At 42.8% G+C, this 27,192-nt stretch overlaps 1 long non-coding RNA gene across 1 annotated transcript in view; it reads right to left on the bottom strand.

Annotated features, from left to right (window-relative positions):
* Positions 1–4,291: 4,291 nt before the first annotated feature.
* The window catches only part of LOC132992290 (uncharacterized), a 23,086-nt gene continuing 185 nt past the window's right edge, over positions 4,292–27,192 (bottom strand). Inside the window, exons 1-3 of the long non-coding RNA XR_009676314.1 lie at positions 26,876–27,192; positions 26,076–26,249; positions 4,292–4,513 (exon numbers count right to left, since the gene is read on the bottom strand). The exon at positions 26,876–27,192 is cut by the window's right edge and continues 185 nt beyond it. This is a non-coding gene — a long non-coding RNA (uncharacterized LOC132992290). The remainder of the gene's footprint in view (positions 4,514–26,075; positions 26,250–26,875) is intronic.

Genomic DNA, 27,192 nt, shown 5'->3' with positions numbered 1-27,192 from the left:
TGACTCTAATTTGATTTTATAGAGACATTATATGGATATTATCTCTATTTGTCTTCTAACTGTGCAGTTAGAATGAAGGAGTCTAACAGTAATCGTGGTTTATGAAGCCAGGCGTACATCACAGAGAGAGGTCGAGTGAGGACATTTCATTTGACGACGGGACATGGGAAGACAATTTTGGAGAGACAGAGAATTGAAATAAATATAACCTGTTTGCTAAACTATAATCCAGCACCGCTGCAGCTTGAAAAGCTCTTCCCCCCATGCTGGCAGTGTGAAGGGAACTTTCCCGCGTGGAAAAGAGAGAAAGCGGGAATGTTGGCCACCGGACTGAGGACATCTGTTTCGCCGAGTCAAGGAAAAGAAAAAGGGAAAAAAAAAAAAAGGCACTAAAATACTTGTCTACACGGTGGCTATGAGCTGAAACTACGCTCCTGCAGGGGAGATTAAAGGGATGTCTTCTAATGCTGAAACATGGAGCGTCTGCACTGATGTAAACTTTTCACCTCCAGGAGAAGAGTTTGAACGCAGCCTGTCTGGACGCACTTCTCCTGGGAACATCTGCAGCGTGTCAGCGATGAAAACTAATCAAGTGCATCTGCTTCGTTTGTCTGTGATATGAACGTTTGAATCTCACATCTGGAAATCATCTCATTACCAATTACTGTAGCAAACACCACAACAATAGAAAACTGCCACACCTTATTAAGAGGTGACACATATCCCCACTGCTGCACGGTAGCTATAAAGAAGTCGTATTAATGTAATGAGCCTGAGCGTCATGTGTCCCCAGGCGAGCTTCAACGGGAGAAAACAGTTCAGTTTAAATTTGAAATAATTACTCTCCTCGTGTGAGGTGGAAAGTGAAGTCATAAGAGTCTTTGTTTCTGTTTTGGAGTTGAATCACATGGACGCCCATTTCTACCAATGTGATAAAAACCGCTGTACAGATCGCCTAACTCAAGATCCATCCATCCATCCGTCTTCTTCTGTTATCCGAGGTCGGCTTGCAGCGGGAGCAAGCGCTGTGAGTCAACCCAGGCGTCCCTCTCTCCCCAGCAACGTTTTCCAGCTCCTCCTCCTCCTGGGGGATTCCGAGGCGTTCCCTAGACTAGACGGGATATGTAATCCCTCCAGCGAACTCTGGGTCTACCCCGAGGTCTCCTCCCAATTGGCCGTTCACTTGTGTAAGGAGGTCAAAATCAAATAGATACACGAGGTCGTTTGTTCCACCAGCTGTTGGTTTTTTAAATAAGCTGTAGACACTTTTACTACGGACTGTTGGTCTTTGTGTCTCTTATCTCACTCACGTCCATCATGATGGTATTAGTTATGTTTTATATGTATTTATGTCATTGTGCTGTTTTTTAATAGATGTATTGACTGTATGGACTTCTGTTGCAAACCAAATTGACCCTCGGGGACAATAAAGATTTTCCAAATCCAAATCCAAAGGGAGGCGTCCAGGAGGATCCTGATCAGATACCTGAACCACCTCAACCGGCTCCTTTTGATGCAAAGGAGTAACAGCTCAAATCAGAGCTCCCCCTGAATGTCTAAGCTCCTCCCCGTCTCTCCAAGCCCAGACGACCTCTGGATGAAACTAATTTCAGACGATTGTATCCTCGATTTTATTCTCTCGGTCAGTACTCAAAGCTCGTGACGACAGGTGAGGGTCTGAACAAAGATCGAGCGGTAAATCGAGAGCTTTACTGCTGACACTAAACTCTGTCAATGTGACGGTCCATCCTACCCTCACTCATGAACAAGAGGTACTTAAGCTCCTCCCCTTGGGGCAAGGAACTCACTAATTCAAGATTCAAGTCTTAATTGTCGTTGTGTGAGACAACGAGACGGGGCAGCATCTCTCTGAGCGGCATCGTGAGAATAAATGAGAAAAGTAGAAAAGTAAATTACCGTTAGGTACCAACTGTATTTACAAGTAACTCCCAATTTCCACGTACTCCGTGTGCGCCGCGGTCACTCAGCACGCTACGCCGTCGTCCGCTGCCACTCTAGTCAATGATTGTGTTTCCACAGCGAGCGCTCTGCTCCGCTTCACATACTCTGCGAGTTTATTTTTGACGGTGCAATGTAAACACAGAACAGAATAGAACAACCCGGACAGGAAGTGAGACAAGGAATTTTTCAAAATAAAACACAATAGACAGACTCACGGTCATATTTTCCTGCTCTTTCTCAACATTTCATCAAAACAGGCTGACACGCCCACGAGCTCTCACGTTCAGGAAACGAAACCAATGGGGCTGAAGTCAGAGTAATACCTCAAAACAATGGAAAACTTTCTCAAGATAATAACTGAAAGCTTGTGTCCTCTGGGCGTTTTTTTGGGGCAGAAATGCGCTGGCTGGATCGTGTGAATGAAGCGCTTGTGCACTGATAATAGAAGCGCTACACGTGCGTCTTGTCTCGATGACAATAGTCCTCTGACAATGGCCGCTTGCTTACTTTTGTATGTGTTATATTTGAGATTTATTTTTTCTTCACTATGAGCATCAAACGGAGGATGTTCGCCCGCCAACTTTTTCTGCATGATGAGCTTAATAAAAATGGCGGCCCCCCCTATCACGGCTCAGATCAGACACGAGGGCGAGGAGGATGTGGGGTACAGGGCACGATCTATAGGAGACAAAATACGGGGGAATATCAAATATTTTCAAAAGGATTCTAATGACGTCAACAACTGCTGCACTCACAGCTCTGTGAGGCTGCAACAAGAGATGAACACTCACAGAGATAAATATAAATGTTGGGTCATTATCACATGTTGCTCTCTTTCAGCGTGTTGCTTTAAGGTGGAGAACGATATCAGAAGATTTTTCTTCACTGCTAATAAAAAAAATCAGCTGGAAAATCATCCACTTTCAAAATGTGCCATCTGTGCACATTCCCCGCTGTAACCGACACACCTGGTTCTGGACATCCTGGCAGATTTACAACGTCAGAGGCCGAACACTGACACAGCTACCCTTACATGATCATACGCTCACATTTATTAGTCAAGTGTTAAATTATCTCAGCGATGACTTCATTGGGTTTCTCTTCTGGAAGAAGCAGCTAAACATGACTTATGTGACTAAAATAAACCCCTCACACTGTGACGTCAGGAACTCCTCGTGTCAACGGGCTGCACCTCTGTTCTCTAACTCGGGATGCAGAAACAATCGGACCCTCAGAGGCGTGTGATGCTGAGTTATGCTCAACCCCTGGCTCTGTATGTGGAGGTCACGCAGAGGGAAACAGTGCAGCACGAGCCCTGGGGGAGCTCCAGCTCCTGAACCAGCTGTCCCCTCTGCCCCCCCGACTGAGGATAGTGCACCGAGACGTCTCGCTGTAAAACATCTCAGGAGAAGATGTGCATTATGAGACGAGCTGGAGTTGAATCCCAAAAGTTTGACTTCCCTCACAGATAATATTCCTTTGCTTTAAATCTTCTCTAAGGCAGACTTCCATTTCAATTAAGCGGAGCTAATGGACTGAATGGATGAAGTATCCCCCCCCTCCCCCCCCCTCCACTTGCCCACACCGGCAAATCCTGCCACCCACTTCTTTTCCCCTTAATTTAATCTCCAAGATGGAAAAATGACACACAATGAAAGCTGAATTGAATTGCCCGAGGTAATGTGATGAATCATCACCAGACAGACAGAGTCACACACACACACAGAAATGTATTAAGATTTATTTTTGGAGTATTGATCCTCAAACCCCGACAAATAGAGAGGGAATATATTTGGCTTGGTCTGTCTTTTCCTTCCTAGGTGATCAAAGCTGTGGATAACTCTTCCACATGTTCGCTCCCTCACTCCGTCATCACCTCTGATCTCTGCATTGGCTCCTGTGAGAGAGTCTGACTGAAGGGGAAAGAAGTTGCAGAATACACCCAAGAATGCTCGTCCACTAAACTATAATCGATGCCTTCTGGTGGTGGAGTAACCGTACACTCCACAAAAAATGTGGAGAGAATAACTAAAGGTGCATGTAACTACCTCCAACACTTTCCATGAGGAGGAATTCAACCATTCAAAGAGCTTAAAAAACAACAAATTAAACTCAATAACACCGACTTTTATCCAACAAAATGCATATCAGGAGAAGTAATCCAGACACATGCACGCCTCCCTTGAATTTTTAAAAGGTTGTAAACTTGCAGACACACTTGCACGTGCTTCCCTCGTTGTGAGCAGATCAGCAGATCTGTGAATCGTCTGTGCATTAGGTTTGTTTGTGCTCTCTCTCAGTGAGATGCCCGTGCTTTATAAATGATTTGAATAAAAGATCAAATTCATACCCGTACTTGTGCAAATCTCAAGTCCCTGCAGACGAGATGAGGCTCTCTTCCTCAGGCGTTCATTGGAGCCGAGGGAAATGATGCTTCGCTCCGTCCACGCAGCCTCTCTCCTGCAAGGTGGCAGCTCCGTCAGTGCTCCCTCAGCCGGCTCCTTATCGCTCCCTCTCTGCTCACAGCTCAGGCTGGAGTTCAGCTTGTTCACTGACAGAGAGAGAAAAAGAGAGCGAGTCAAACCAGACAGAGAGAGCGAGAGAGAGAGAGAGGGAGGGAGAAGGAGGGAGAGAGGGGGAGTAAATGACCAGAAAAAAGTGTGAGGAGCGTTTAGGTCAGAATCCCCATTGCTTAAACGCCAACCCTTAAATAGCCGTCATTCTCCCTCCCTCCCTCTCTTCCTCTCTCTCTCCTGCAGCCAGTATTCCCTCCCTCCCGCTGTAGCTAATGGATGCAGAGCCGGACCTTTAAATGAGATGCCAGTGTTACTGGGAGTCATGACAGAGACAGCAGCGCCTGTGGTCGTGCAGGAAAATTAGAGGGGAAAGCCGGGAATGAGAGGAAAAGTGACGTCAGAGAGAAGACAAAAGAGAGAGCCGTTCACCTTCTTCCATATTAACTGTTCAGTGAAACGATTGATGATTTCCTCCTGCAAGACAAACGCTGCAGAAATAAAAAACTATTTATTGGTTTAATTTGTCAAATTTTATGAAAATATGAGGAAACTTTCCCCTCATTGCCTTTAGAGGAGGGACAAACTATAGATACAGTAACATGGTCGTCCAGTCTTATGTGATGCAGTTATCTAATCGCTGATATTTAAATGAAAATAAAGGCGCTCTGACATATATAACATATCGTAGCATATCGAAATGTATCATATCACATCACAACTTATTTTAACGTATCCTCACACATCGTATCGTAACATATCATAAGGTATCACAACGTTTCGTAATGTATTGTAACGTATTGTAACGTATCGTAACGTATCGCAACTTATCGTAAGATATTGTATCGTAACTCATTGTGACGTATCGTAACCTATCGTAACCTATCATAACGTATCACAATGTATCGTAATGTATTGTAACGTATCGTAACTCATTGTGACGTATCGCAACACAACGTATCGTAACACAACGTATCGTAACACAACGTATCGTAACGCAACGTATCGTAACGCAACGTATCGTAACGCAACGTATCGTAATGCAACGTATCGTAACGCAACATATCGTAACGCAACGTATCGTAACACAACGTATCGTAACGCAACGTATCGTAACGCAACGTATCGTAATGCAACATATCGTAACGCAACGTATCGTAACACAACGTATCGTAACGCAACGTATCGTAACGCAACGTATCGTAACACAACGTATCGTAACGCAACGTATCGTAATGCAACATATCGTAACGCAACATATCGTAACGCAACGTATCGTAACGCAACTTATCGTAACGCAACGTATCGTAACGCAACGTATCGTAACGCAACTTATCGTAACGCAACTTATCATAACGCAACGTATCGTAATGCAACGTATCGTAACGTATAACATCACATGTGGTAACATATCGTAGCATATCGAAATGTATCATATCACATCACAACTTATTTTAACGTATCGTATCATATCCCGACGTATCGTAACTTATCGTTTAATGTATCGTAACATATCGTATCATATCACGTATCGTATTGTGAGTAAGCCTGCACTTCCCGCCCCTAGTGGCCACTCCTCCTTAGTTCTGTATTTCACGCACACATGGAGACACACTAAAGGAGAATATTTCTCCGACTCTGTGACGGACAGTGATGGATGTCTACAGCAGCTGAAACCACATTTTATCACGCTCACTAACATCACTTAGCGAATAAATCTGCTGCTAAATCCATCATTGAATATTTCCAGTTATTACCCAGTCGGTGATAAATTAGTAAATGTGGAAGTCTAACAGCAAGGCCGATCTCAGACTTTTTGCACAGACTGGGTTACATTCTCATACATTTAACAGATGCTGCAAGAAGGAAACTGAACACATTTTTTAAACTGTCGCTTCCAGCCATCTTGGAATGAAATGAGAATGAGCTGTGACTGGAGATGTGATATTGGTGGTTTAGTTCAGTCCCAAACCTGAATGTAAAAACATGATACTACTTATAGAAGAGCCAGGCAACATACCACCACCATACGGCCTCCACACAGTTTAACCTTAATATGATTAAAGAGGATAAGGTAAGTATCAGCTTAAATCTTTAAAGTGAGTCTGTGAGGCTGGTTTAGATGTTAAAGACGTGCTGGTTTGTTGTTGGGAAACACAGGATATGCTGGGAGGAGAGAGCGGGGGGATGGCAAGCAGCAAAGGAGGAAGGTCAGATATGACACTGCAACGAGGACTAAAGCCTCTGTACAAGGGGCGGGTGACATCACTGCTAGGCTAGAACCTCATCAAAAAGGTGTAACATGTATGACCCTGAACTGTATCAAGACCTATCAGGAATAGTAGTTGTTAGTAGGCCTTGTTTTTACAATAAGATGAGAAGGAGGGGCCTTTAAATCCAACTAATCTAAGAGCACAATAGAGCTAAGCAGATTTGTCACTTTTCATTGCGGCACGGTCGGCTCAGGTAAACAAAACAACAAGGTGCAAAGACAACAGAGTGTCGGGACTTCAGGAACTTGTGGTGCCATACAGGAAATAAATGCATGTCTGAAACAAGAGTTCAAGTATGTGCTGAAGAGGGTCCACTCACAGACAAGAGGATAAACTCATAAACTCTGTCACCATTCATTAAATCAAGTCTGTTGCTAAGCTTCAGAAGACCCCGGGGGATCTGCTCTAAAAAATGAGAAAATGTGGCGTGGAGGCGAGAAAACAAGTCACACCGTGGCCCCTTTTTAATTTAAGACTCCACATGTGTTTCACATGCAGCACATATAGGACAGACACAAACCAGAGCAGGAGCCAGATCCCACTACCCCCAGACAGGGGCGAGGCAACCGGTGGCATGGGCCCCCCTTGAAAACTGATTGGCCACCCCAAAATCCAGATCTAAGATTGGCTACTTGCGTAATCAGAGGCTGGACTTAAGTATGAATCAACCATTCTGGCTGTTTTCAACAGGCTAATGGTAGCACTCTCAGATGCTAATAAATACTTTGCTCTTTCCATAAAAATGTCTGACTTGCAATGGACTTATTTGCTAATCAATGTATTTTTTTGCAAGTTAGACAGTGTACAAGAGTTTGCAAGTAAATTTCTAAATCTTTAAATTGTGACTTTGCAAATGTTTGTTTTTGAGTCCCTAAAGAGTCAAGCTAATATGTTGCCAAATTGTGTTACTTTCATATCATTAGTGGGGACAGACAGGGTTAAAAAATTTAATTTGTTTGCATGCTTGTGCCCACAAACGTCATGCTGCCACCCCTGCATAAGTCAGTGCCACCCCCCCCCCCAGTTCAAAAAAGTCTGGGCAGGCCCCTTTACTGCAGCTATAAACAACGTGTAAGTTATGACGACAACAAGACCATCTGCCAACCAGTGGAACAAACACTCAGCCAACCACGTCTGCTACAAAACCAAGAGGACCTGATTCATAAAAGGATTGCACAGCTTCGAGCACGCTATCTGTGCAACTGAGTCAGAAAGACACCGGCTGATTCACAAAAAACACACACACACACACATAAAGGGTTAAACGCACTCAAAACTGCGCTGCAGAGTAAAAAGCGTCTCTGTGCTTCGATGCTGTTTACTCATCTCTAACTGAACTATTAAGTACAAATTTGGGGAAAACTGCCCCCTGCCCCTTTCTATGAAAACAAAAAAGTATCTACTTTACAAACACAGTTAGAGTGAAGCAATAACCATCTGCTGAGAGTTGGTGGTAACTGCGCCGCAGTATTTATAAAACGTGCAAGCTCAGGAAAACAGTTCAGCTTCTGTAAGACTTCAAAATAAATGATCTGTAAATAAAATCTGTAAATATTAATGTCATAATATGTGTGGAGACGCTCTGGAGCCGTTGGGATGTGAATGGATCATGAATATTGGATCTATATTTCTTTGGAAATCATTACCGTCAACCATCTGCATAAAGTAAAGTAAAGGCCGACAGGCAGCCAAGGACCAATCCCAAGGACACATCGGACATGTTTGTACCTGTTGCTATTTGTTTGTTGAATAGCAGTTCATTTTACTTCCTCACTGCACTTTTCACTAGGAGCTGGATGATCGTGATGTGGATCTTAAGTAGTAAATGTTTGTGGCTTGTCTATTAGTCTTTATGTATGTTTCCGGCTGTAAACCAATTTCCCTGTGGGGACAATAAAGATACTGTCGACTTGTCTTTGGACTTTGGCAGGTCGATTGCACTCATCGGCCTCCGTACATCATTGTTAAGCTAAGACTATAACCCACAAAATAATTGAAAGCTTCAGTGTGGTAGCATTGGACCAAACCGACCACCAGACCTAAACGTCTCGCACGTCCTAAAATCTATCGATCTCTATCAAAGACCATCAGCAACTCGAAATTCAACGTCGACATCGAAAAAGAAAGTGGGTGAAGCAATACTGTCATAAAACAAGTTTCATATTAAAACACATTCATGAGTAAATCTGCCGAGCAGATGTGAGGAGACTAAAACCATCCTCTGTTAAAACAACACAGGTGTTCTTGTCTTGGAGATTAAAGTGGATGTTACAGACACAGATCATCCTCATGATGTCCAAACAATGTCCAATTCTTTACCCTGAGCTTTGATTCCACATGTGGCTTTAACAAGATACAGAAAATATGAGCTCATTGAATTAATAATGTGGTGAGAATGCAGGTTTTAGCATCGATATAGCCGTGAGAATTACAGAGTTAAGATTTAAAGGTGACATACTCTCCTCCTCTTCTTCAGTTTAAATAAGTCTCAGAGCTCCTCAAAACATCTGTGAAGTTTCTTGTTCTAAATCCACTCTGATCCTGTATTTGATCATGTCTATAAACCCCTCTATTTCAGCCCTGCTCAGAACAGGCTGTTTCTGTGTCTGTACCTTTAAATATGTAAATGAGCTGTGTCTGACCACGCCCCCTCTCTGGAAGGGCTTGGGTGTCTCAGTGCTTTCTCGCACCATGCCCTATTGTTTACGGTGAGAAGGTAGACTCAGAGGGCAGAACAAACACCTAGCTGTGGGAGTGTCACCCACCTGGGGGAGGGGCTACTGCCCTTTGTGATGTCATGAAGGGAAAATCTTCAAACGGCCTGTTTGAGCACACATTTTCTGAGAAGTGGAGCAGGCAGAAGATGGAGAGGATAGGGTTAGGGTTAGGGTTATTTGTCACCAATTCCAAGCAGCAACCTCCAGTGTTGAAAAAGGAAGTAAAATCCTGCAGTTCCTCGAGTGTCCACTAGAGGCTGGCTGCAGAAGAACAGGAAGTCACATACACACCCATTCTAAAAAGCCTGTTTTTACAGCAGAGATTAACATGTTTACAGCCTGGTTCAAAAAACCAAATAGGTGTGATTAGCTCATGTCTCGATGGACACACACTGTACGGGGGGTGAATGTTTTGATGACTCATCAGTTTTGATTTGATGAAGGATAAGAGTTATTCACAATAAGGCGTGTAGCTGACCTGATTGACAGGTGGGCGCGGTGTAACGGTTTGTCAGGAGGTTTAAAACCCGCCTCAGCTCCAGCTCTCAGCCTGTCGTTAGGTTGACTTAAAGTTTGACTGAGACAGTATTTCCAGCATGGAGACCGCCATCGATGGGACTCCAGCGCCCCCTGCAGGAACAGACGGGTAACGTCACTGAGGCTTCATTCCTTAATATTTACAGTCTATGATCAATTCATAGGTTGTTCTATTCAATGGCCTGTTGTTGGGAAATTTGAACCAGTTTCTTTTCTAGTGAACTCGGATACATTTTTTCTTTTCCTTGCGCTTCACAGTTCTCCTAAGACTAAACATTTATTGGACGTTTATAAATTGGCATTGGGTCTCAGACATTAAGGTTAATTCATCCATGCTACCTTGTCCTGCACTCTATAATCTCAACAGGATATAACTGGTTCAAAGGAAAACACAGTGCCTTCAGTGAGTGTAGTTATAGAGTTCAGTGGGTCACGGGTAGTTTAGGCTCAACTGCTCACCTAAAATGAACCATGAGGTCAGTAAACACAGCAGACTTCATTTTCTGAACATGAGTGGAAACTAGAAAGAGTGACTTTTACTGTTTTATTTTTTTATTGTCAAAGTACAATTTTGCCAGATTGAAAATTACATATCTTGGAAAACATGACTTTGCTTTGGATGTTGAAACTCCATTCAAAGAGCGGACATTTGAATGTAGTTCTATTTGACAAAGTCAATTATTTTAACTGAAGAGCCTTTAAAGGTCCAATCAGTGAGATGTGTAGAGACTGAAATGATAACGGTATCTTACTATCTGATCAGACATTAAGGAAACATGCTATGTTGAAGTGCTGGCTTCTCTGACAACAATGCAGCAGCCAGTATGTCCTCCTTCTAACTTTAGATTCTGCTCCTGAATGCTCTGGATTTGTTTGGACCAGAGAAGGTAGGCGGTTTTAAGGCACCCACACCACACGGCCGTTTTGGCTGCAGTACCCACTTTAACCACTAGGTGTCAGAGTTACAGAGTTCCCTACATACAGGGAGAATAGACCTGACCCCCGGACAAACTCAATAATGATATTGTAAGCAGGTTATAAATCAGGCTCTTTGAACAGCTGAACTGTTTGTCCAGACTTTTAAGATTGTGAAGCTTTTCCTACACAGGTAACGAGATTTATGATCAACAAACTGCGAGTAACACAAACACGTCTCCGCAGAGGAGCTAGCATCAAGACGACCTCTTTGGATTTAATGAGCCTCTAAAAACTCCTGCAAAGCCGTGACACTCACAAGACGCTCCAACTGCCGACAATGTGTTTGATTATTACAGCTGGACAAAGGCTGGTAAATGTCAGGAAAGGAACTTTAAGTGGATGAGACGCGGGAGGTTATTTGAGGTGAAGAGAAGTTAGCGCCTGTTCAAGCAAAGGTTAAACTGAAGAATGAACTCTGAAAGGACAAAATGGTGGCAGTCAGAGGTGAGCCGTGCAGACTTTGTTTGTCAAGATCCCTCAAAATATGTATTTTTTTATATCTTATCTTATTGCAAATATAAGTATTAGAGGCTGAATGATAAAAATCTGTGACATCGACAAAGAAATGAGGACGGAGAGCCGTGTGTTCTCTGGTGTTTCAATCGTCATCAGTCTAACTCTGAGTCAGCGAACGGCCGCGGGCAGACGCTGAGCAGACCAGAGATGTCACAGCTCACACAAACATGAACTAATATGGCCCTGAATGCATCACAAATCCCTCTCAGGTCACTCCTGAGGCTTTACCAGCTTGTGTGCTGAGAGCTTCTGATTGCAGTTAATACTTAAAGAGTCAAAACCTGCAAACTCTGCGCTGAGATCCCGTCCCTCTGTGGTAGCTCTAATGAGCTTGTGCTCTCTGCAGATAAGAGGATCTGCACCCCACCCCCTTCCCTCCTCCCTCCCTCCTGGCATTAGTTTGAGGATTAGTGTGACACTGCTGAATGAGCTGTACTAAATGTGACCCTTTGTTTGCATTTGTTTTCGGTTCAATATCCTTAATCAGATCAACGATGAGTCATTCATTGCTGAGGTTAATGTCATATTTGATGAGGAGAATTACAGCGTTCCTTTAAAGAGGACATATCATCCCCCTCCTCCACCTTTTCAAACAGTCCCCTCCTCCACCTTTTCAAACAGTCCCCCTGTGGTCTAAATGAAACATCTGTGCTTTGGTCAAAATATAACATGAATCAAGCACCAGAGGAGGTTTGTGACCCTGTAGAAACCAGCTCTCTCAGAACGCTCCGTTTTGGTGTGTGTGTCTCTTTAAATGTAATGACCCCCCCGAGTTTTCCCCGTAGACATCACTCCTCTGTAGAGAGAATAAAAATGGAGGACCTGCGCTAAAGTTTTGCTCTAGGATGGAGGTGGAGTCTATGGGTGGAGATACCAGGGGAGGGGAGAGGATTTTTTTTTTTTTGCCAGAATCCCACTGTGACATCACAAGGAGAGCACATTTGAAACGGAGCATTTTTTTCTGTGTTGTAAGACTTATGCAGACCACAAACAAAGGACTGGATGGGTTTATTTCACATTTTGTGGGTCTGTAGACTCTCAGGTTACACATATATATGTTCAACAACAAATGGATTTTTCATAATATGTCCCCTTTAAGACCACAATGACTTTAAGATAACTCAATCACACGTGTGTTGTCTGTGTAGTAAATCGTTTTTAAATGAAATTAAGATGGGGGCAAATCAAACAGGAAGGGGATAATTAAAGTCACAGGGATTTATCATCTGGGGACCATGAATATCTGAACAAGATTTCAAGGCAACTCATCCATCTTGGGAAAGAAAAAGAAAAATTGAGGGATTAGAAATGTGAATTGGAGTCGTCTGCTGGGAAACTCAAACGTCAACAAACTTTCATGTTGTGTTCTTCCATTTCAGTGTAACACAGAGTGCAGCCTGAGAGGCAAATTGTGTTGGTTTATGTCGGATAATAACTTCAACATAATACCCAACTACGTATTACTGAACACCTGAACACGTTTAAAACATCGCCCCCAGATTTCAGACTTCAAAGTAAAACACGTCTGGAGTTCAGTCCAGTTTTAGCCTCCAGTTCTCCAGAAGACTCGCAGTGCTTCCACTCTCTCCTTTCATTGGTTCATTCTGCTTCCATAATGATCCTTTTGACCAGAGAGAGAAATTATCATTGTCTATTAAAGCAGACAAAAGGGACCAAAGACTTGCACTGACTGTATTAGCAGAATCTTTTGTTAGCGCTGCACGCCCCAGTGAGCTCAGGGATGTAAAGTGTGCCGGGGTTATTAACCACACAAAGTCGTCTGAACCTCATACGAGATACCATCGCTTCCTCGTTTGTAGCTTTATAATAAACTCATGACCTTTGACTGCATTGGCTTTGCTGACCTTACTTGACTCTACAAACGTTACAAGTTTGACTGCAAAGGATGACAAAGCACTATTATGAAGTACAATCTCATTCCTGAATTTGTCTAATTACGTGCACAATAATATTGGAGCTACAAGGGAATGTGCAAAGTTACCCAAGCCAAAAACAAGCAATATGCAGAGTCCAAACTCCATCAGCTAAGGCGGGGTAAACACTACGAGAGAATCCCCCCCCCCCTTCCAACCAAAGTCAGCAAAGACCCGATTATCTTTCCAGATTCTCCCGTGGTGTGAAGTGTGTTAGGAGTGATTTTAATCTGCTCGGAAGACGATCAGGGCCGCCCCGATTTGAAATCCTAAATATCAAACATGTTCAATATTTACGATCAGAAATCCTGTTGTGTGTGGAGAACACAGAGGACGACTGAGCACGATGGGATGGAACAGTAGCCAATAGGGAAGCAAGCTGACTGAAGCAGGAAGAAAAAACAAACATTTCCATGGCAACAACAGCAAACGCGGAGCATAAAATGATAAGATGGACGTCATAAAGTGGAGGACCAATGTGTTGATTTGTGGCAACAACACGAGTCAGCTAACAACTAGCCGTCATGTTTGTTTACTCTCATGTCGAGTTTGACGGCGCGAGATGACACGTTCTGAGAGTGGAGACTCTGGTTGTTGGTGAATGAATCTGTAAGTGTGTTGCAAACACCACACACTGATCTGTTAATCTGTCATGATGTCATTTAAAAAATCTTTTAGTGTGTCAAGTCTCAAAACAGAAAACAAGACCACAGCTGAGGTTGTGTCCTCTCAGATGTCACGTCAGAGGTCTCCATCGGTGTTTACATCCTGGTATTAGACGGTAATCCTGTCTCATGTGCTCAAGACATTCATGCCAGCTGCTCTCCTGTTCTGTTTAAAATATGAACATTCTGTTTATACACAGGACAAATCTGAAAATGCTGAATGCTCTTCATTCTTTCTTTTTGTCCAACAATACTCACTCTTGCAGTCTAAAATCTTCACTGCTTTTTATGGTTTTTCTTTGTAATTTAGGTACAGCTGTTGTCTGAGTTTAGGGAAGACCACAGACTTGGCTTAATAATTGATGAACCCAAATGTGACCTTAAATTGAAATGCCATAACTTATCACATGACACACTCAAGACGTGAACTCTCCGGCTGCCGATCCCTGGATGTGTTGGTTGGTTTTAGGAGTTGAAAGCGAGGGCCCGAAACGTTACATGTGGTCATATTTCAATTTAATTTAATTTAATTGGAGCAGCTTCTGGTGTGCGGACTTAGTCTTTTTCTATCTTTAGTTCAGGAGTTCCTCAGGGCGTACCTTCCAATGCTTTTGGTCAGCAGTTTTTCTGCTTCCCACTCGGCTGAAAACAGGCTGTGCTAAGCCCTCCTGAGCATGCCAGAACTTTGTTGAGGACGGACACAAGACACCAATGAAACGGCAAATGGGGAGCTGTGCCACCCTGCCCAGAGAAGAGAAAACCAGAGCTTCCTGTCCCAGTCCCCTAGTAGTCCTACATATCCATCCACACTGACCTTGGAGGTGTGTCGTACTACAACGCATGCTTTTTCTTTACTCAGAAAAATTACTGAGAAGATACTCTATTAAAGAAAATGCTTCATTCAAAATGGACATGGCAAAAATCATAAATACTTTATAAACGCTGACTAGACTCTTCTCCTCTGTCGCCCCCCGGTGGTGGAATGAACTTCCAAACTCCATGTGATCTGCAGAGTCCCTCTGCACCTTTAAGAAAAAGCTAAAGACCCAGCTCTTTCATGAATACCTACTAACTTAATGATGATGGTCTCCATATTATTGATGATGATGATGGTAATGACGATGGTTTTTGTTTGATAACGACGACTTATAAGATGGTTTCTATACTGATTAGAGCTCTCAAGAACTGCCCTCAATGTTGTGCTTTGCCTCTGGTCACTTCCTGTCAGCACCTGTGTGTCCAATCAGACTCAAAGCTGATCGTTTGCTCTTACTGACATTGTTCCCTTTTTTCTAGATCCTTGTTTGTGTTGTTCTTACTCTCTGATGTACGTCGCTTTGGATAAAAGCGTCTGCTAAGTGAATTGTAGAAATGGAGAGAGGGTTACAGGAAAGTGGATGACAAACAGAATTGGTGACAATGGACAACCTTTGAAGATGAGAACAGCCCAAGTGCTACTTTGTCCAGTACAGTACAACCAAAAAGACGCTTTGGGGACGCGGTCCAAGGCCTTCCCCAAGTCTACAAAACACAAAGATTGGATTAGCAGCACTCCTTTGAACATCCACAAATCCACAAGTGTAAAGAGCAGGTCCAGTGTCACATTGCCATGATGGAATCTGCATTTTTCTGCTATATCTGAAGTTTGGAATCTTCTTTCCAGGACCGAGGATCGGCTACATAATGATGATATGCAGTGGACATCAGATTCTTTATCCATTGGCAAGAACACATGTTCAAACCAGATCCAATTACCCCCTCAGTGGTCTGTTTAGGACACATTGGGATGGTTTGAAAAAGGTCCCCATGATGAGTTAATCATTAAAGACACTTCACATAGCATCCTCTGACATCACTGTGCCAACGTGCGAGCGCTTTGAGCAGTCAGAGGAGTAGAAAAGCGCCGTTTTAATATGATCCATGTACCAATTATTCACACACATCTGAACTCCAGCGGTGGTAGATTCATATCGTGGCTTCAAACATGTTTGACAAGTCGACTCTCAGAAGTTATGGCATGCATCTGAAAACCGGCCTGCATAAGTTATACCACTGCTGCGCCTCTCTGCAGAGCTGCAGGGCCTTCCCGGGTTTCCAGCTCTGCCTCATTCCATCTAGCTGACATTTACCCACTGTGGGAGATGGCTGGTCTTCACAGGGGCTACTCAAGTCTGGCCTCAGTTAGCAGCTACTCAGCGCTTTTGTGCACACAGCTGCAAGAACTCTGCGGTCTCAGCTTGGAGGAGGACACATGGAAAATGTGTGGGAGCATGAAGTCATTGTTCTGACTTCTGTGACGCTGCACACTGAGAGCGCCTTCATATGAACAAATATTCTCATCAAGTCAGGTCGAAAAAGAAATGTTAAATGAGAAGATTTAAAGTTTAAATGGAACTCTTTCCTTATGCAGGACTTGTGTTAAAAATGTAAAGGGTGACTAAAGCATCGAGTGGCCATCAGCTGCAACATCATGCGGTCTTTGAGTCACACAAACCCACACACACAGAAACACAGAAACTAATTAGCAAGCTAAGGTAGGTTGTTAAGACATGAGCAAAGACCACAGGAATGTGGTTTTGGGGGTGTCGGTAGCCAAGTGGTTATTGGGCTCGCCCCATGTACAGATGTTGTTGTCTTCAAGGTGGGCGGGCCCAGGCTCGAATTCGACCTGTGGCTCCTTACCCGCATGTCATTCTCCACTCTTTCTCTCATTCCCTGATTTTTCAGATTCTATCCGCTGTCTCTGAAATAAAGGCATAAAAAGCTCAAAAATAAATCTTAAAAAAGGAAAAAAAGAAATGTGGTTTGAAGTCGAGGACTTCTCTCCTCCTGAGTCTCCTGCGGGCCAGGACTACGGCGGTCCAGAACAGTATCAGTTTCAACCGTTAGCACATTAGACAGTCATCTCTGATTGGTAGATGATCCTCCCTGGAGGATTTGAATGTTATGGCTTTAACATATTTGAACAAAAAGCCCTGTTTTTGCACTTCACAAATCGCCATTTTTCACAGCAAGCCGGTAAGATTTCAGTTATAATCAATCCGAGCAATTCTCTCAATCAACTTGAGTCCCCACAGTTTGCTGAGTCAGGTGACAAAGTTTTTTTTTATAGAAACCACAAACGTCACCTGTGTCCAGATCAGCCAATAGAAAGATTCCATTGCAGAAGCCAGGTTTCAACCTGTAGAAGGCCGTTGCAATTCATACTTAAAGAAGTCATATTCTGCCCTTTTTGGGGTTCGTATATTTAATCTATGTACCTACTAAAGTATGTTCACAATAGCTAAAGTTATAAAAAAAAGTGTCTGTTTTCATGAACTGCCGCTCTGAAGTGCCCACGTTCAGAGTCCCCACGTGTGCCAAGTCTGATCTGATTGGTCGGCCTGTCGGCTCTGCCGTAATTGGTCAGTTGCTCAGCACGGTTCTCGGAAATGTCCCGCCCCTTTTACCATATTGGGAATGCAGCCACTTTGGCTCCGAGGAGAGCAAAAACATTAGCACCTTAGCACTACTGTGCTACCGCAGGCTACGGCATATCATGGGCGTGCTACAGAAGTTAACGGGTGTGAAACATGAGCTGCAGGGCCACAACGAGCCAATGGTCTTAGATCAGTGGGGGGCTAGAACCGAGCGTTACATGCAGCTAATGCTGCAGCTAACAGGAGGACGTAGGAGAAGCTGCGTTTCCGCGAATTCTTGCACATAGATGTGCCTAAACATGCACAGGACACTTGGAAAACACACTAAATAGCATATAAAACCAGAAAAAGCTGAATATGACCCCTTTAACATAACACAATATGCATTCATCCATTTATTACCCTTGCCGCTTTTCCCGTTTAGGGTCGTGGGGGTGCTGGAGCCGATTCCAGTTGTCATTGGGCGAGAGGCAGGGTTACACCCTGGACTGGTCGCCAGCCAATCACAGGACAGACAACCAGCCACACTCACATTCACACCTACGGGCAATTTAGAGTCAGCAGTTAACCTAACGAGCATGTGTTTGGACTGTGAGAAGAAGTCGGAGTACCAGGAGAGAACCAACACATGCACGGGGAGAACATGCAAACTCCACACAGAGAGAGTCCTGAAGGACGGGGATTCAAACCAGGAACCTCCTCGCTGTGAGGCAACAGCGCTAACCACTGCACCATGCAGCCTTCACAATATGTACAATTTAAACATACTTGATCAACAGCTCTACTTTATACAAAGGTTTAAGTTCCTCTTTAAAATACATAAATGAAGATGAATAGCTGTGTGACACCTGTAGTTGTTCCAGCATGAACATATTAGCACAGACAAACTATATTATTCATTACATTCCTTTGGTGCAGCAGTAAATACTTCCAGCGGGAGTGAAATACGGCCGCACTAACATACAACAAATGGATCGCATTCAACTGGGAACAGACACGGGGTTATCTCCTCCAAAGCTGACGGATGTGCAGATGACCCAGCTGGCCATCAATAACCGTCAACGCTGCTGCTCTGCAGCGAGGAGGGCATGAAGAGTACACCCGGCCTGCCTGAGTTAAAATACAGCATGTAGAAACTGTATATTTCAAAGAAGCCGCCCACACTGCACACCTCTGCAGTTTAAAGGCAGGACAGAGGCATTTTGGGAAGGATCACTTTCTTTTCAGGATTCTTTATGTCGGATTAAAGAAGGGATGTGGATACATGAACTGGATGATTCAGTATTCAGTTCGGTATGTTTCTGTTGGACTCATCTTTGTGGACAACAACGGAGACCAAAAAGGAAATAATTACAACCAGAGGACATTTTGCCCTTACCATGACCTTAAAGGGATACTTCACCCATTAGCATTAATCTTTGTATCAGTAGAAACCTGGTAGTGAATGAATGAATGAATTAATTGTATTTTATTATTGTGTCATGCATGCATTAGCATGCCCAGCCCATAAGGGCTTACAAGACACCAATATAAACACACAAACAGACCAAAAAACAAAAATAGATGCCAAACAATACTAACAATATAAACCATCCTGGTGTTTCCTCCAGGCTTTAGTGACAAAAGAGGCCAAGTTATAAACATTGAAAGTAAACAAACATTCCATCCTGACATCGTCATTACTCCAAAACACTGGAGGGTCTCGAGCAAACATTTCATCAAAAAGAGGTACTCTCAGTTCCTCATAAAAGGGACAATACAAAAGAAAATGAGATTCACTCTCCACTTCTCCTAAATCACAAAGTTCACAAATTCTCTGATCCTCTGGGATATTTTTAAATCTGCCAACTTCAAGTGCCAAGGGAAGGATTCCTGTCCTTAACTGAGAAACCAAAGATCTTTGATTTCTTGGTAAGTTTGCTTTAACATATAATTCAGTATCATAATTATGCTTTATTTGGACATATGTTCGTAATTTAGGTTTTAATAATATTTCATTTAACCATTTTTAATTGAATACAACAAGTAACTTTTTTCTAATCTTATTTACGCTGCATGATAAATTATTTATTATTATTATTAGATAAACTGTAAATCCGCTTCTTCAGAGACAGCATGAAGCTCTGCAGCCCATGGAGAGTTCTGAACTTTACTCCAGAGAAAAACTTTCTTGTTGATCCTGTCATCAGACACAATAATAAAACGATTCCACAGTCTAATCATGTCGCATTTCCTCCTTATTATACCAGGAATCGAACCCATGTCACCCTGAGCAGCCAAAGAGGGAACAAATCTATGAAAGCCCAGAAAACAACAAATAGCTCTGTTTTGTACTGCATCTGAAATTCTTCTTTCTTTAAATCCCCATACCCCAGCAGCATAATTCAAAATGGGAGAAACACATGCATCATACAGTTGAGAGTAAGTAGAATAACCAAGGCCTTTACATATTTTTAATTTGTTAACAACAGCCCCCAAAGCTCTGCTAGCTGAACTAGCAAGGAGTTCAATTCCACTTTCATAATTCATCAAGTGGAAATCCCAAATATTTAAACACAGATACATTTTCTAATGGCATATCCCAAAAAGTAAAGCTTATTTCACTTCTTGGGACACCCTTTTTTCTAAAATGAATTATCTGTGTTTTACTCTGATTCATTGACAGCCTCCATCTGCAACACCAGGTCTTAACTAAATTTTACATATTTTCTAAATCATCCTCCGATTCAGCCAGCAGAGCAATATCGTCCACGTACAACAAAGTACCCACAGTTAAATCATTCAAATGTATACCTAAATTAGCATTCTTGATTTCAAGAGCCAGGTCATTTATATATAGAGAAAACAAACTAGGGGACAGGACATCACCCTGTTTAACACCAAAGGGGGTTTTAAACCAGTCAGTTTGAAAATCATTTACCTGAACACATGCAACAGAGCAGCTATACAGTGATTTTAGAGCTTGATAGAATTTACCATCCACACCTGCTTTTAAAAGTTTTAAGGCAAGCAGATCTCTATTTACCCAATCAAAAGCCTTCTGGAAATCCACAAAACATACGAAAGTAAATTTATTTTCTGCAATTCTTGTCCTGACAATTGTTGAAATTGTGTAAATATGATCAATGCAGGCTCGATTCCTTCTAAACCCATTCTGTTCATCAACTAAATATTCCTCTGTTTCCAGATACTGGGTCAGCCTAGCATTCAAAATACTACTATACAATTTATACACTGTGCTAAGAAGGCTGATTCCTCTGTAATTGAGTGGGATCCTAGGGTCATTCTTATGACTTTGGGATAGGTTTAATAATAGATTTATCCCACGCAGAAGGAACGATACTGTGTTTAAAACAGTATTTTTGAATGGTCGTGCATCCCGCCCTCATTTTCCCCTGAGATGGGAAATCTTTGTATTTCTGAGTCTGAAAAGGAGCTTCCAGTGACGCAGAATGACGATTTTTGCATCACTGGAAGCTATTGCAAGATCAATTCTGGAAGAAATCTCTGAATCAGTTGAGGAAACGGTCTCATGTGTTGAAGTAAATATGTCTGTAAATGTTTTTATTTCTATATTTCTACTGCTAAACTGTATATTTTAGAGAAACTGTAACGATCGAATTTCCCTCTGGGATTAATAAAATATTTCTGATTCTGATTAGAAATAGCGGGAGTGGCCTGTGGTGCTGTGCATTCTGGGATTTGGTGTCTTTCATCAACATGAGCCAAAAAGACACTTTCTGCCTTTTCTCAGGCCAAGAAGGCACCAACTTCAAAATGTATGTCACATTTCTACATAATATATGACCCAATGTCAACACAGATTCATGTTTCAACGGGTGAAGTATCCCTTTAAACATGCCACGTATCTTTAGCTACACTCACACCCTCGAGGATAACCAGGTGTGCTGAAGGTTAAACTCTTCAGAATCAAAATAAGAGGAGTAGGAGTTCTTTAATTGAAGTGCTTCATTGACGATTCAACACACACTGACATATGGACCAATCACAGTGCACTGACGTCACTCAGACTCAGAGTGCTGGTAGAGTACCTAGGAGCTGAAAAGGTTCCTCTAAACCAGGTTATAGGAACTAAAATAGCTCAAAGTTCCTGCAGTGCAGAGTCAATTAAAAAAAGGGGGGGGGGGGGCTCCAACACTTCCTAGAATATCATACTTTAGGTATGAAACAGTTCCTGCGGTCCGAAAACGTCAACACTAACAGCAGTGATTTGATCTTCTTTGCAGGAGAGAACTTTTTCCTGAAGAACTTTCTCACCAAACTGAAGATGAACAACTTCAGTTTCATTCAAGGAGCAGCTGCTTTGTGCTCTTTAAACACAGCCTGTTGTTCTCACCGTGCGGAGGTTTGGACAGGAGAGACGATGATGCTCATGAGGCTGCTGCAGAAGCTGGTTCCAAAGCCAAACTACTGGATAAACATTTCTATGATTAGCTTCACATCACTGTCCCAGGAGTCCGTAAAGCAGATAGATTACTGTGAAGCAAATGAAACCTAATCAAAGTTTTGATCCCTCTGCTGTTAAAGAGACATATAAGGAAGTAAAGACATCAGAGGATAGACCTCAACAGGACTGATTTAACTTCAAGTTCTGGTCGGTGTCCACAGCGCTTCTCAGCAGCGCTCATTGTTGCTAGGTTACGAAAGTTAACTTCCGCTTCCCTTGTCCGTTAGTTGTGTTTTAACTCTGTTTGTTTAAAAAATGACTATAATTTAAGGAAATATCTCCAAGAAAACATGAAGACGATGTAAAGGAGTCCTGCCATCAGCAGCACCTCTACACCCGGAAACTGTTCCCTAGAAAAGACGAGTCGGACTAGCGTCTCCTCCGCCATTGTTGTTGACAAAGCCTGATCTTCTAAGTCCCGCCCCATCTTGTTTCTGATTGGTCGGTGAGGGAGAAGTGACATAGACGAGCGCTGGTTGAACTGTTTTCAACTGAGAGCACAGGGACAAAAAAAAAACAGTCTGTGCGCTGAAGACGCTGAACTAGATTGACAGGAACTATTGAAAACGGGCGCTGCCGGTGCAAACATTGCGTCTTTAGAGGCCCTCATGGTGGCTGCACTTGATCTGCCTGGTTTGGATTTCTTCACCTACATTTGTTCGAGTGTAAGAGTTTAAATTTGGTGAAGACATTTCTCAAAAGATTTACCACTAGCCCTTGAAGACGTTGTGTTTACAGCTAATATTTATTTCAACATGGCCGTGCTGATCTCCTAGTTCTATAGAACACGTTGCACTGTCATGGCGGTCATCATAAGAATGTCCAAGTGAGACCGCTGAGGCCTCATATCACATCCAGCTGTACTTCAGACATCTGGAAACGCAATTTCTTTTAAGATAGATGTAAAAAAAAGATTTGGAACCGATCACTAAAAGTATCAGAAACCTTGATGTTCCATTTCTTACACGTCACACTGTGAGATCAGGAGATGTTGAAAGGAAAGGGGATTCAGTCAACCACGCTCAGTGAACACGCCACAGACTGTGAGGAGCACCAAAAGCGTCCCGTCGTCCGGCTGCACACCAGTGAACCTCCTCCAACTATGAAGTCAGAAGGACAGTGGTTTGAGATCTGAACATTTTGATGAAGTCAACAGAAACCAAATATTCAGCAGGAGATCCGAGAAAAAACACAATCCTCCTGAACTGCCAGTATCATGAGATGTTAGCTACATTTGAAAAGGGAAAATAAGAAAAGAAAATGATGCACGATGTAATAAATTAATTATTAATTATTCTACCTTCTATATTTTACCGATATTTAAATAATATATCTAAGGTTGTCTAAGAACTGGCAGATGGTCTAGAATGATCTAAAGCTTGAAGACATGTCAGGCAACGAGCTCCATTTCTTATTTTTATGATCCATCTCGGATGACAAAGTGGAGACGAGTCCCTCATCAAAACGCTCAGGCTCATCCGGCCCAAAAACCAAACCAAAACAAACCGTAACCACGGCAACCGCGCTGTCCGCCTTTTGATGTGGGAGACTGGGGGAGGTGAAACATTGCCAAACAGTGTAAGTTACTCTTTGATGATTTTTTTTTCCCTGTGAACGCAGTCCTTCGATTATCCTCGAAGGAGAATCTGCTGTAAAGCTTAAAGAGTCCACCATCATCAGCTGAGACCTTCAAAAAACACTAATGGAAAAATATATATGCTCTTAGCCTAAAGGGGACATATTATGAAAACTTCTACAGTGTTGTTGAACATATATCTGTGTAACCTGAGAGTCTACTGACCCACAACATGTGAAATAAACCCATCCAGTCCTTTGTCTGTGGTCTGCATAAGTCTTACAACACAGAGAACAATGCTTTGTCTCTAATGTGCTCTCCTTGTGATGTCACAGTGGGATTCTGGTAAAAATAAATCCCCTCCCCTCCACTGATATCTCCACCCCCAGCCTAGAGCAAAACTTTTGCGCAGGTCGGCCCTTCTTATTCTCTCTACAGAGGAGTGATGTCTACTGGGAAAACTCGGGGGGGGGGGGGGTCATTACATTTAAAGAGACACACACACCAAAACGGAGCGTTCTGAGAGAGCTGGTTTATACAGGGTCACAAACCTCCTCTGGTGCTTGAGTCATGTTATATTTTGACCAAAGCACAGCACAGATGTTTCATTTAGACCACAGGGGGACTGTTTGAAAAGGTGGAGGAGGGGGATAATGTATCCTCTTTAAATCATTAAAAGCCACAAAAAGAAGATGTAGTATGTTCAAAAATGCATGCAAACTCCTGCACACCTTAAAATAATTTGGTCCTGATGAAACGGCCGGTTTGTTCATGTGCATTACTTTCCTCTGTACCCGTCTTCTGAAAAAGATATGCAAAGTTTTTATTTACAATTTGAAGTACAACAACATAAGAAACTAACAGCAGTCCAATCTCTCAAGAGGCAAATAGCCAATCACAGTTTAGAATTTTTGGGTTGGTATCTGGGGTGGCCAATCACCCCTCTGGCCACGCCCCTGCCATCAACACAAAAAGTCACCGTGACAAACTTACATCTGCTTTCATATTTATGTTGTTACTCGTATGAACCTTCGACCTCCAGAGTTCAGACACTCAAAAACTTTCTGGATTGTTTTAAGCGTCCGTTTCTGTTTGCCTCAAACTGCCATCCATCTCCAGGAGAACATGAGCGCTGTCTATAAAACCATGGTGAGGAAAACACAAATATCTCCAGCAGTCAGAGCGTTGGGGGGTGGGGGGGTTGGGGGAAAGGAGGCGGGACGCTGTGTGATGCAGGGAGCCTGAGAGTGGATGTGTTCAGTTCAAACCAGATGTGCAGACAAATCAGCCAGCTGCTGTTTTTTTAACAACCTCTACAAATAGACAAAGATACTTTACACTTCAGCTCCTTCCCCTGATGTGTCGTTACACCGGGGTCATGAAATATTCTCTTTGTTGACAACAACCAGACTCTAAAAGGAAAATGTAAAATTATTATTATGACGTAATCTCGAGTATTTTCCACACTTCTCAAATGTATCTTTTTATTTCTATTCATGTTTTGAAATAGTAATCGCTTTAACTCAGATAATCACGATACAGAGCCTCCACCTCGTCCCTTAGCTCCACTGTGAGACAAATCAAATGTCAACGTCTCAGGAAGCGCTAAGAAAAGTGAGAAGTTGATTCAAAAATTGCTCTTAAATTCGGCATATTTCTGTTAAAGTTTATGAATTCTGCGTATTCATCCTCAGTTCATACCAATCTTTAAATTTGAACACAGTTTAACTGAGCGATGAGGAGTTCCTATAGATCAGTTAGTAAACAACGGTACATAATGACGTTTTGTCTGGTCATCTAAAACGGTCCAAATCTGGACCCAGGTGAACATACAGCATGTCGATGAGTGCGCTATTTTCAAAAAGCACCGCCGTTGATGCTTGTAGGGTTGTGATTTCAGCGGCCAGGAAGGTCACAGACCAGGGAACCCTGCAGACCAATTCACTAGTCCGATAACTCATCACTCAGCCAAACCAATCTTTCACTTAGGCCGGGCATTGTGAATGAACGCGAAGGTCGTGTGAGAATACAGAAACATACGGAGGAGTCAGAAGACAGGAACGTCTCAAACACCAGAAGAGGAGAAACTAAAGTCGGACTTCAGCTCCATGTAGAACCTGTTTTTGAGTTGTATGACTGAATTTGAGACCCATCACATCACACATCGCTAGTTGTGTGAGACAATACATTTTAATTTGAAATATTAACCTTTCAATAAACTGATTCTCAGTGTCTGCGATGTTGTAGGGGTGGAGCTGGACTCTCTGACGGCGGTGTCAGAGAGGAAGTTGATGTCTCATTCTGATTTACTTGAAGCAGGAAAATATTGACATGATCAAACTTCTACTCTAGACTCAATCAGGTCGATTGGCATTGAATCACATCAGAGTCAGACTTCATGATGTTCCAGACCTTCTCTTGAAGAAATAGTCTTAAATCGAACCCTGGTGAATTTTAAATTGGAGACCGATGATCTAAAACATCAAAAACAAGTAGTAGTCATTTCTTTGCACTTACAGAATGAGATTTGTCCACTTCAGCTCAAATCCAGCTGGAGCCTCTGAAACGAGTCCTGGAGGAGTAAACGACCACAGAGTTAAATCCCAGAGCGTGGATCATGATCCAGCATCCCAAGAGGAGAGACGCTTTATTTATCCTCCGGTGAAGATCTCACTCTGTCGTCTGATTTATCTTAAAAAAAAACAAAAAAAACCAACAACGATAAATATCTATAACTACAGATCCATCCTGAGCAGAACGTGTGTGTAATGTTTGTTGTCCCGTGTTGACAGCCGCTAACTAGTAGCTGATATGTGCGTGGGTCATGTGCCGCCCCGGCAGGAAGTCTGTGAACATAAAAAGAGCCAAAATCAATACCGGTAATAAGCCATCAAGTGAGCAAAAGAGGTCAGCGCTTCCAGACAGAGAGAGATTAGAGCTGGCACGCTCGTCTGGGAACAACGCTCTGCACAACCCCCTGGACCATTTGTGTATTCTGTGAGTTTCTGCAGACATAAAGGCTCAGTTCAAGGAGCTTCAAGGGCCTCTCTCATGAAGCAATTCAGATTGTTTTACTGTAAAATAAAACAAGAAAGTTTGAATTGAACAAAGCCTGCAGAACCTTGAAATAAATATCTCTTCTGAAGAGGATGGAGGGAAACGTGTCCGAGGTCCTGTGTTGTAAATCATCGGGGGGGTGAGGTTTTAGCAGGTCAGAGGTAAAGGTGGGATGGAGAGTCTCTTGGCATCTTTGATCTGTTTCCTTAGCTCGCTGTCAAGAAGGAATGTTCGGGGGAGAGAAATGATGCCTGGCTCACCGGTTCATGTCGGTCCCGATGAACCGAAACGCTTCAGGGAATCCTCGACGGTTGTGTAACGTCCAGGACCAAAAGAAGAAGTTCCCTCCTTCACTGTAAATGTTACGAGTTACCTGGAGACGAGGAGGTGACGAGTAAATCAGGACTGTTATATTTGATCAGGTTTCCTCTTCCTCTCTTGGAGTCTGAGGATGTTTTACCTCTGAGTGTCATCAGTCCGATTAATGTTCCTAAAAATCAACCTTATGTCCAAGCTTTAGTCACAAGACTGACATTCCTGCAGTATAACTAAAATAAATGATCATCATTGAACCACT

The sequence above is a fragment of the Labrus mixtus genome, chromosome 17 (genome assembly GCF_963584025.1).
Source record: "Labrus mixtus chromosome 17, fLabMix1.1, whole genome shotgun sequence".
Taxonomy (NCBI): Eukaryota; Metazoa; Chordata; class Actinopteri; order Labriformes; family Labridae; genus Labrus; species Labrus mixtus.
Note: the sequence above shows the minus strand (reverse complement) of the source record. Positions and strands in the feature narration are given on the sequence as shown.